Source organism: Leptonychotes weddellii, chromosome 14, assembly GCF_054177405.1.
Source record: "Leptonychotes weddellii isolate Sample4059 chromosome 14, ASM5417740v2, whole genome shotgun sequence".
NCBI lineage: Eukaryota > Metazoa > Chordata > Mammalia > Carnivora > Phocidae > Leptonychotes > Leptonychotes weddellii.
In genome coordinates, this window is record NC_138382.1 from 60,138,037 (window position 1) to 60,149,189 (window position 11,153).

General features: G+C 39.0%; 1 pseudogene; it reads left to right on the top strand.

Moving 5' to 3' along the window:
• Positions 1-9,875: 9,875 nt before the first annotated feature.
• On the top strand, positions 9,876-10,498 carry LOC102731155 (histone deacetylase complex subunit SAP18 pseudogene; annotated as a pseudogene).
• Positions 10,499-11,153: the final 655 nt, after the last annotated feature.

An 11,153-nucleotide genomic window follows, 5' to 3' on the forward strand; every position in this document is an offset into this window, starting at 1 on the left:
CCAGAACCCCGCGTCTGTCAGGCTGTCAACATTCCCGCAGCAAGCGCACCAGCGCCGAAGCCCTGATTGATCCCATATGTCTGGCAGGAGCTGCAGAGGAATTCACTGGAGATGGATCCAGATACCGAGAGTGCCACAGTAATTGGAAACACTTTGTAGAGGAAAACACACACGGACTGGCCAGCGAGTTGAAAGCATCCTTTGAAAACTGCTTGCTCACCTTTTGTGTCTCTTTTTACCCCCTCCGGTGCCCCCACAACCCTCACCAAATAGATGTTTGACTTTCCTGGTGGGGATTTCTGATCAGTGGTGTGTGTGTGTGTGTGTGTGTGTGTGTGTGTGTGTGTATGTAGACTCTTCAGGGCCCCCTCAGACCACACCATGTAGGGATTGCATCTACCCCTATGCATCGCATGGGGATGATTTGTCCTGCTGCTTCATCCATGCATTTATTTATTCACTCGTTTGTTCACTCCTTCATTCATTCAACAAATATCTTTGAGCACCTATTATGTGACAGGACACCAGGAATATAATGAGGGACAAAAATTGCCACGGATCTTGTCCCCAGGGAACTTACAGGGTAACAAGTGAGGTGACCATTAGCCAGATATTCCACAAACGATATATATAATTATAGCCCTCAATGCTAAGTTCTCTGAAGGAGATCTTAGGTAGACAGACTTGACCTTGAAGAGGTCAGGGAAACCTTCTCTAAGAACGTTTGTGTTGGAATCTGAAGAATGAGTAGTGGTCTTTATCTCAAGTCCCTTCTCATGTGTTTGTGTCTGTTTCAAAAGGCAAGACCCATAGAGGTGTATTTCCTTGACGTTGAGTGGTACCTGGCACATAGCTATTGTGAAACACAAGTTGCCACCTGGGTGTCGTTTTTCCAAAGCAAGATCCCAAAAGTAAAAGCACACTTTGCATTAGAGGCAAGGACCTCGGTTAAAATATTCCAGCTAGGAGTCAGGAGTCTTGTGTAGAAAGGCCCCTGCAGTTACTAAACCACCAAAACTAAGTTACTTCCAATCCTTGGCATCAGTTTCTGCATCTATTTCACAATGGAATTCAATGATCTTCAAGTTTCCTCTATCTCTAGTATCAGATGATTTAATTCCATCTATATTTAATGGAATTCCTTCACTGAGTAATATCACAGTGTATTGGTTGAAATGTTAGGGTTCTGGAATCAGTTTGCCTGAGATGAAATCTCAGCTCTGCCACTCACTAATTGTATGACCTTGACATCAGTTTGCTTATCTGTAAAATGGAGTAATAATAATAGTCTGGTACGGTGACTGTGACGACTTATTCACAGAAACCTAAAGTTCTTAGGACAGGGCCTAGAATATAATGTGTCTTCTATAAATGCTGATTCTATCATCACCACCTTCAATCATGAACGTTCTTCAAACTCTTATTTTTCTACAATATTTATTGACCACCTATCATATGCCAGAATGTTAGATCCTGAGGTTTTCAAGTTGACTAAGACTCAGTTCCAATCCTCCAGAAGTTCAAAGGATATCAGAAGAGAATATAATTTGCAAACATTTACAAAGCAGTAAGATGACTGTAGGAATGGAGAAGGGGGAGCAAGAAGGAGAAAAGTCTAAATCCTCCTGGGGAATGAGCAAGACCTTGTTTGAGCTGAGACTTTAAAAAAAAGAGAGAGTTTTTCCAAATTTTATCTACTCTGTGTTATTTCAAACACATCATTAAGAGCTAACATTTCAGGACTTGAATGTGCCAGGCACCATGGCAACTACGATGTGTACTAGCTCATGTGTACTCCACAAAACTCCAGGGAGGTAGACAATTGCTCTAGGACTCTTTGGTTGCAAGCAATAGGCACCCAACTTCTCCTCATTTAAACAAAAGGGGATTTCTTGGCTCACATAACTAAACTGGGGAAAGGGCAGGGGTGGAGCTGGTCTCAAAAAGTCTTGGAAAGGAAATCAAGAACTACCTAGATCTTCCATTTTTCTCTCCCTTATGCTTCTCTTTGCATGTTAGATTTGGTCTCTACTTTCAGATTTATGATCCGAGAAGGAAAGACTCTTCTCCTTAAGTTTAAAAAGTTATCAAAACAAAACCCACCATGACCTTAAAGAAGGACTCCACTAGAGCAGGCATGGGTTATAGGCCCATCCCTTAGCCCACTCTGTGATTGAGGGGATGGGCCATCATAATTGTCCTAAGTGAGCTCATATGCTCACTGTGGCAGAGACTCCTAGTAACCTACCTACCATATCTGGTCTCACCTCCTTCAAGTTCCTGGAAAATCAAGCTCCTGAGTATATGGTGTTGAAATAAAGACTACATATCCCAGCTACCCTTGCAGCTAGATGTGGCCATATGACTAGGTTCTGGGTTTTGTGTGGCAGTTTCCAGATCTCTTTAAAAGATAGCTGCTATCTTTTATCTGTTGTCTCTTCCTTTCACCCCCTAATCCGTCTTTCTACCTGGAACATGATTATGGCAGCAGAACTCTAGTAGCCATCTTGGACCGTGAGAATAAGGTCACATTCTAGCAATGGGTGAGTAACAAGCTGGAAGGAGCCTGACTTCCTGCAGACTTGGTGGAGCAGAACCACCATACTCATCTCAGATTTCCCATCTACCCACTTTGATACTGACTTTTCTGTCACATTCAGCTAAACTTGATCCTGACTAATAAACCCAAACCTGTAGCCAGAGGCTATCTTTCAATACATGCTTTGCTTTACCTGAGTGCTGTGACAGAAAAAAGGAGAACGTAAGGAATTGTTCAAGGGCTCCTAAAGTTGTCCCCAAAGGTGACACACATCACTTCTGCTCCATTTCATTGGCCAAAGAAAGTTATATGGCCATCTCTAATTCCAAAGGGAATAGGGAAATACACTCCTACCATATTCCCAGGAAGCAGAAAGCTAGAAATATTTGATGAATAGAACAAATAATTATCAAATGGAGTCACATGACAATGAGAAGACAGTTGAGTTCACAATGCAAAGTGGGGGGAGGGGGATAAAAAAAGCAAAGGAATGATAAAAGCCTGGAAAGCTTAGCCTACCCTAAAATTTAGGAGGTTCCTACAGGACAGAGTTATAAATCAGTTTCTACAAGGGCTTTCTGATCTTTAGTTTGGGACAGTAAATTTACCTGATGCCTGCTATATTTACATATAACCATGGTAAATTATGTAACAGTGCCCAATTCTAACAGGGGTTTTAATTAAGCACCCGTGGGGATTAGGTTATATAGTCTTCTACCTTTTTCATCCCAGCCCATCTTGGAATCCTTGTCTTTCTTTGCATTAAAAAACACTGGATTAAATCAAAATATAGTTATTAAAATATTTTTAAAAACTAAATGTGTCATAGGGGCGCCTGGGTTGGTCAGTCAGTTAAGCGTCCGACTCTTGATTTCAGCTCAGGTTGTGATCTCAGGGTCATGAGATCAGCCCCATGTGGGGCTCCGTGCTGGGCATGGACTCTGCTTATGATCCTCTCCCTCTCTCTCTGCCCCTCCCCCACCCCTGCTCATACACACGTGCACTCTCTCTCAAAAAAGAAAAAGAAAAACAACAAAACCTAACTATGTCATATAGTAATACACATACTTCTTCATGATCACATTAGATAAAACCACCTATCAACTGTTCCAGTAAATGCCTTATTTTCAAAGCAGTGATGAAGGCTTTTTGAGGTATTTGGCATGGGCCTAGGCACATTTAAAGCTCCCTGGATAATTCTGACACACGCCCTCAGGGTGAGCGCATAAGCCAATATGTCATCGTGTACTTGCAATGGGCTAACAGTCAGGACTACGTTCATCATCCTCATGGTAAGACAGTGGGGATGTAGAGAACATTATTAAGACTGCAGCACCAATCTCAGCACTACACTGCAGAGCTAGCTAGCGTACTATACTCTCTAGTCTAAAGCAGTGGTTCTTAATGGGGGTTGACTTTGCCGGGAACACTGGGCAAAATTTGGAAATATTCGGGGGGAGAGCAGTGTTACTAGTTATCTACTGTACAGGCCAGAAATGCAACCAAACATCCTAGAATTCACCGGAGAGCCCCCACCACAAAGAATCATCCAGACCAACATGTCCATAGCACCAAGGCTCAGAAACCCTGGCTTAACCCACAATAAATGACAGACACAGAAAATGATAAACTTTCACAATACCCAAAAACTAAGACTGAGAAGCAACCAAAAGGCACTGAAGTGGAAACTAGAGCTAAACTGAGGGGGGGAAAATTACATATTTAAAATATCCAGGATACAATTAAAAACTACCATATAAAAAAAGAAATCACAACTTGCATTGGAAAAGATGGTAGATATTATGATTATATAATTGGAATTACATCACAAAGACTTTAAAGAAGGTATCATACAAATGTCACAACAATTATAAACATTCTTGAAACAAATGGAAAAACAGATTGATGAGACATCAGGAATTAAGTCAGGTAAATGGAAGTAGAGCAGGAAATTTTTTTGGATTCCATGTATGCTGGGAATGGTGTCATGTTTTAAAATCTGTAACAGTGTTAGCTAATCACAGGACAGGCAGTAATGACAGGAGGAAGATGCCCCCTTGTGACTGCATTCTATAAGAGTATCTTTTTGTTGTGAGTTTAACAAAGATAAGATAGTCTCCCACATACAGAGGTTGGAAAAGTAAACCACCCTGTATGTTTCTTTAAGTAGAATTACCTGAAGATGGAGTTTAGGATAGAAAAGCCCTGGCAGTAGACATTGCAAACAATTAAAAAGCCGTATGTGTAAGTAAATGTTGCAAATCTAGTTACAATACTATATACAGATTGAAAAAAATTTAAATGCACATTTTTTATGTGTTTTATCTCATTTAATCCTGCCATAAATCCTGCAATAAATATCATGGTCACTCCATTTTTGTAGGTGAAGTAATAGAACTTATAAAGGTGCCCTCACAGAATCTAGAAATATGAATGGTTTATTGCATTACCTTTTGATACATGACATGTTCAACGTGCTGTGCTTTGGCAGGAGTGCAATCTTGCCGTGAGGTGGCACATTAAGGTATCATTTGTGTCAATCTCTGCATTCCTATCTATGATTTCTGCCCTCAGATAAGTTAGTATATGATTTCCACAGGATAAACCTGAGCCTTTAACAAGCACCAGAGGAAGGAATCAAAGGAGTTCTGATCTGGTAGTCACCTCCACACAACCCCATCAGCCAATCTGGTTCTGGAAATTATCCAACGAGTCCCTTGGGGTGGTGTGCTAGCCTGTTGGAACCGCTCCAGGCACCCCGCCCCAAGTCTGCCATGTGCGGGCAGTAACAGGTCATTTGACATGATGAAATTCATCTCTTCAGACATGTAGCTTCAAAGAAAATGGCCCCAAGACATGAGCTTTGCACAGGTCACATCACACCATCACCCTTGCCTTGTGTTTGGGTGGCTGAAGTCCAGTGGAAGTTGTCTCCTGACCCAACACAGTATCTACTATTTGTTGGCCTCCTTGGTCAAATGAAAAGTAGCGTGGTCTCAAAACAACCTTGGGAAAAGCAGGTGTTTTTTATCCAGGAGACCCGAGCACCAGGAGCACATTTCCAAACAACAATTGGGGTTATCCTTGGCTAAACTTTGCAGGATTTGCATCTTGAACTGGCGAAAGGCACATGTGTTGAGAATTTTACACGTGGTACTGTCAGGCACCCCAAGCTTCTAGAATGCTCTGTAGGCTGACTTTTTTCAGGCTGGCCATTATGATCACAGTGACCATTTCCTTTACTTCTTCCCGAAATGCTCATCCACAAAGGAGTGTGCCCCACACATTGCCTGTATTCTTGAATTTGTGAACCAGCTTTCCAAAGGTGCATGGGAGATACTATTTCTTCCAGAAGGACATGCGTGGAAGGACTCTTTAGATCCACTGATAGGACCAGCCCTTGTGTCCACTCAAAAGTAGCAGCTTAATGTGTTCATCTTTCATCATCTTCAATCTGTAAAAAATAAAGAAGTACCATCTGTGTTTCCAGATATTACATCCAAGGTCAAGGCTTCAACCAAACTCTGTGATTTCCAGCATAATTCTAGAGGTTGCTCTGCTGATAACAAATAATAATGACGGTGAAAGTTTTAAAAAGGCATGTTCTATCTCTTTTCCTTCTCCTACCAGTGAGTGAAATACAAAAGGATCAGTAAAGATAACTAATTTCCTATTGACAAAGTATACCACCACCACTCTCATTTGGAGGCAGCTCTAACTATGGTTACTTTATAAATTTTATTTTATTTTATTTTAAGATTTTATTTATTTGACAGAGAGAGAGATAGTGAGAGCAGGAACACAAGCAGGGGGAGTGGGAGAGGGAGAAGCAGGCTCCCTGCCAAGCAGGGAGCCCGATGCGGGGCTTGATCCCAGGACCCTGGGATCATGACCTGAGCCGAAGGCAGACGCTTAATGACTGAGGCACCCAGGCGCCCCTATAAATTTTATTTTTTAAGATTATCATACAGTAAAATTGACTTCATGTGTGTAGTTTCATGGATTCAGACACCTATAACAGATTCATGTAACTACAACCACAATCAGTATACCGCATGGGTCCATTCACTCCTAAAAACTCCCCCTGTAGTTATGCCCTCTCCTCACTCCTAACCCCCAGGCAACCCACTTATCTGTTCTACAATACTATGGTTTTGTCTTTTTAAGGATCATATAAATGAATCATACAGTATGTATTTTTTTGGAGACTGTTTTTTTGTTTTTTGTTTTTTTACTTAGCATAATAACTTTGAGAGTCTTCTGAGTTTGTGTACAGGTTTTTGTGTAAACTTAAGATTTCATTTATTTAGGCTAAATACCCAAGGATGGGATTACTAGATCATATGGCAAAAGTATACTTAATGTTATAAGAAACTGCCCAAATGTTTTCAGAGTAGTACATGTACCATTTCTCATTCATGATAGAAATAGAAATGTGTGAGAGTTCTAGCGGCTACGCATCCCATCCAACATTTGGTATTGTGTGTGTTGGAGGGGGGGTCTGTATTTTATATATATCACCATTCAAATATGTATGTAGTGGTATCTCATCATGGTTTTAATTTGCATTTCCAAATGGTTAGTGATGTTGAACATCTTACTCTTTCTTCATTCCTGAAATTGTGAGTTTCCTGCTGTCTGAAGAACTGTTACAAATTTTTGTAGAGCAGATCTACTGGTACAAATCCTCTCAGTTGTCTTTCATCTGAAAATGTGTTTATTTCACCCTAATTCCTAAAGGAAATTTTGCTGAAGATGTGTATCTACAGACAGATACAGATTATATAAAGACCTATAAATATATGTAGGTAGATCAATAGATATAGATATACTTACATGTATAATTATAAAATTATGTGTAATTGTAGATTGATAGTCCTCCCCCTTTCTCTATTGCCTTGAGTCTACTATTGGGCCCAATTAATGTATTTTCTATTTGCTGGAATAATCTATTTTTCCATTTGTTTCAAGAGTGTTTATAACTGTTGTGACATTTGTATGATATCTTCTTCAAAGTCTTTGTGATGTAATTCCAATTATATAATCATAATATCTACCATCTTTTCCAATGCAAGTTGTGATTTCTTTTTTTATATGGTAATTTTTAATTGTATCCTGGATATTTTAAATATGTTATGCGATTCTGGATCTTGTTTAAATCCCTTAGAAAGTGTTGATGTTTTCATTTTAGTTGGCAGTTAACCTGAGAAGTTTCAGGTCACAAGATCCAATGAGCCTTTTGTGGGTGTTAGTTCCAATGTTAGTTCAGATTTCAAAGTTTTTGCAATGCTATTAGGCCTTCTCCTATGTGTGAGCTCCCCAGTGGGCAATCTGGAACCTGGGTGGCATTCAGTTACTAATCAAGATCAAATCCATGCATGAGCAGCCAAGAAGATCCCAAGCCCTTTGCTTCCCATGACCTCCCCATTATATTCCTAATTTCTGGGGCTCCCCCTTTTCAATCCTCTACCCAAAAAGCTGATAATTTAGTTACTCTGCTCTCCTGCACACTCCTGGGACTACAATTGCATTTGGGCCAAATGGCAGGAGGACAGAAACGTTTCCCCACATCTTCCTGGATTTACAACTCTGTTGGTTAGAGAGGAATGTTCTTCCTCCAAGATTTGGCTCCTGCAAATTCTGGTTGCATTGCAGCCTCTGCAATTATGCAGCTGTTAGGAGATTGCCTGAGGTTTGGGAAGTATGAAAGCAGAGAGAGGAAAAACAAACACGCTATGTCTCTGCATCAATGTCTGCCTACTTCGGGGTTTCAGACTGTTGCATTCAACCCTGGGGAATCCTGGAGGGGAAGAAAATGGTAAACTCATTGCTCGCATTTTGAATTCCGATCTTCTTCCCCAAGTCCCTTGCTACTATTAATTTTCTGAGTCCTCAAAGAGTGGCTCCATGCCTCCTGTATAGATTTTATAGCTGTATTCAGGGGAAGAGACAGGGTGGAGTAAACTTATTCCATCTTGCAAAGAATTGGAATCATTACTTTATATTTTGAATAACAACTTTATTTTCCTCCATTACTCTCCCAAGGTTATCTGTTCATTTAAAGTTTTATATATTTTCTTAAGAAAGTTTTAGTAATTAACATTTTCTTAGGAAATTGTCCTTAATTTAAATGTAAATTTAAAAATTTATTAACAGAGATTTAAGTAGCATGCATTTCCAATTATGGTATTTTCTTCTACATGTATGGTGTCATTTAGTTTCTTTCCAATATTATATATGGCTCATTTTACTTTTTTTCTCTTGATTACTTGCATGAACATTTTATCTATTGTGCTTTTTAGAGACCCAACACTTGGACTTTTTGTTTTCTGATACATTAACGTATGCTTTTACCCTGAACAATTTCTTTTGTAGTTCCTTGACTTGAATCCTTTGTTCATTTATTTTTATTTATTCCGCTTTTTAAACAGAGCTCTTAAAAATATCATTTTCCACTGAGTCTAGCTTTAGCTAAATCTTACGTGTAGTGCATGATTATTTTCTAAACATCCTATAATTGGACTTTTATTTCCTCTTTGGCCCAGAAATTATTGAAGTGGGTGATTTATTTTATTTTATTTTTATGTTATTATTTTAACTCCAAGTGTTTGTTTATACATTTTGTTAACCTATTTTAAAATTAATTCCCAGGTTTACTTCACTGAGGCCATAGAACAGGTCTGTTCTTTTTGAAATCTTCTATGATCTAATATATGTCATTAGGTTTTGAGACATTTTTAGTTGTAAGATATAAATTCTTCTCTTATAAATCAGTTCTACTGTATACATTATCTAAGTGCTCTATATCCTTGTTCACTTTAATCTATCCCATCTGTTCAAGACTGAAAGTGTGTTAAACTCTGGTACAGTCATTCTTTGACAATTTATACTTACATTTTTAGCTTTGCTTTACATTTTTGTGATATATTAAGTTTTATGCATAAATGTTCAGAACAGTGAATAAAGAAACATTCATTAACAAGGTAACTTCAAACTTTAGCAACATAAAATTAGCCTTTACTCATTTAGCATATTTTCTTTGAACTTTACTATGTCTGGATGGCTCCTCAGCTTTATTATAATTATTACTATTATTATATTATTATTATCAATATCACTATTTTCAGTTTGCTTGCTATTTCCTTACTTAGTCTTTTTCATCCCCTCTTTTAGGCTGTCTCTATTCAATATGCCTTAGGAGGATATTAGATTTCTGATGGACTTAAGAGACAAATATAAGTTAAATCATAAATAAGACAGAAGAATATACAGATGAACATTTATAAGATTTCAGAGCAGGAAAGAATGTTTTAAACATGCAAACAAAAGACAAAACCACGGATTCGTTCTCATGCTCGCTGCAGGGGTCGGAGGTCAGAGCGAGCGTCTCGTGGGCCGTAGGAGGAAGATGGCGGTGGAGTCGCGCGTTACCCAGGAGGAAATTAAGAAGGAGCCGGAGAAACCGATCGATCGGGTCGGTTGCTGTTGCTGCGTGTTTTCACCACCAATAACGGCCGCCACCACCGAATGGACGAGTTTTCCCGCGGAAACGTACCGTCCAGCGACCTACAGATCTACACTTGGATGGATGCAACTTTGAAAGAGTTGACTAGTTTAGTAAAAGAAGTCTACCCAGAAGCTAGAAAGAAGGGCACACACTTCAATTTTGCAATTGTTTTTACAGATCCTAAAAGGCCTGGCTATCGAGTAAAGGAGATTGGCAGCACCATGTCTGGGAGGAAGGGGACTGATGACTCCATGACCCTGCAGTCGCAGAAGTTCCAAATAGGAGACTATCTGGAAATAGCAATCACACCTCCAAATCGGGCATCACCTCCTTCAGGGCGCATGAGACCATATTAAATTTTATTTACTATTTCTTGAATTATTTTTCATTCAGTTATGTAAAATAAATTCTTTTTCTTCCCCTCAAAAAAAAAAAAGACAAAACCATGAAGAGAAACATTAATTAATTTGATCACATAGCAATTAACACTTTTATTCATCATAAAATATCATTAAACAAATTAGAAGGAAAAAGACAGATTGGAAAATGGCAGAAGAAATCTTGTTATCCTTATATATAAAGCACTCTTGTAAGTCTACTTCAGCAAGACAACTGAAAATATGGACAAAGGAAAATGGAAAAGCATTTCACAAAAGAATAAATACAGATGGACACCAAGCATATGAAAAACCATTCAAACACATTTTTAATTGTGGAACTTGGCATTATAATAAAAACAAGAAACTTTTTTCTTTGCATTTCACGTTGGCAAGAATTACTGAATATATATTCAGCCCTAGACTGGCTAAGGCTGAGTAGCAGACACAAAGCACATGTGTTGCTATTCTTCCATCCCTCATCGAAGTGAAACATCACTAATTTATCTTAGCATTCTTTGCTGCTGGGCCCACATGTGGTCTTACAGTCCTTCTCATAAAGGAGTGCCAGGTCACCACTACTAATTAATCGACGCTGGTACTCCAGATGGAATCTATCTGCCATTCCTAAAGTTTGATGAAAGTGGGGCTGTTACACATGCTTAGCCTTGGCAGCCTGATTCAATAATACGATTTTTTTAAAAATTACAATAATCATATTCTTTAACAA